At 37.5% G+C, this 987-nt stretch overlaps 1 protein-coding gene across 1 annotated transcript in view; it reads right to left on the reverse strand.

Moving 5' to 3' along the window:
• Positions 1-131: 131 nt before the first annotated feature.
• LOC119593349 (obscurin-like) overlaps positions 132-987 on the reverse strand; it is a gene marked incomplete at its 5' end in the record, with an annotated part of 19,749 nt that continues 18,893 nt past the window's right edge. The window contains 1 exon segment of the mRNA XM_037942274.1: positions 132-987.

Consider the following 987-nt stretch of genomic DNA (forward strand, 5'->3'; position numbering starts at 1 on the left):
TTCTCACAAGTAACACAATATTTATAGGTGTACATTTATGCGTACATAAAACAAACAGGACAAAAACACACAAACACAGAAATGCCTTTACAGACCCCCCCCCCCCCCAGGAGGCAACAGAAACAAGCATCGCCAATTCTCACCTTTATTGCAGAAAATCTCAACAACAAAATACTTCAAGCTCTCCAGTGAAAAAAGATCTTCCGTCAAATTTTTCAAAGTTTTTTTTGTCGTATATTTTTTTTGAAACATCACATCAAAGTATAAATACAATTTCTGAATCTTTACACTCTTCCACGCAGACCTCTGACACACACGGAGTTTATACTGATATGGGGTGATATGAACAGCTGACACGACATGGCATTCACAAGTCCAGGCGACACCAAGTGAAACTTTGAACACTCGCTGAACACTTCGCTCGGCCTTTGAACACTCGCTGAACACTCGCTGAACACGAATCGCGGCGAACACAGCGTTCACGAGAACTCACATGAACAGAACACTTGTTTTGGTATTACTTTCAGGTATATTTTTATTTTTACCTCGTCACTTCGTAAAACTGATGAAGTTATTGTTGAGCCTTCTAGTCCAGCTACAGTATACTACACACAGCACCTACGGTTAGGTTATAGAGATTATGTACAGAGTATAACGACGAAGAGAGGTATACACGTAATGATCTATGACACCTGATGGAGTTTTAATATTTACACATTTAGGAACACACTGTTTTTTTTTACTTAGATATATGTATATGCATGTTTTTTTGGCTGACATAAACCACTTGGTTCGGCGGATGTGATACTCTGTAGGGAATCCACTGCTTTCTTTGTTTTATTGGAGTTTGGGGATAATACAGGAGTAAACATCAACAACAAAACTAATGATATTTCTTCCATTATAGGTGTTCACATGAAAATACATTTGTTTACACATAAATTACAAATATAAACCTCTAAATTTTTACCCTCTTCCTGTAGTCAA

The sequence above is a fragment of the Penaeus monodon genome, chromosome 32 (genome assembly GCF_015228065.2).
Source record: "Penaeus monodon isolate SGIC_2016 chromosome 32, NSTDA_Pmon_1, whole genome shotgun sequence".
Classification (NCBI taxonomy): domain Eukaryota; kingdom Metazoa; phylum Arthropoda; class Malacostraca; order Decapoda; family Penaeidae; genus Penaeus; species Penaeus monodon.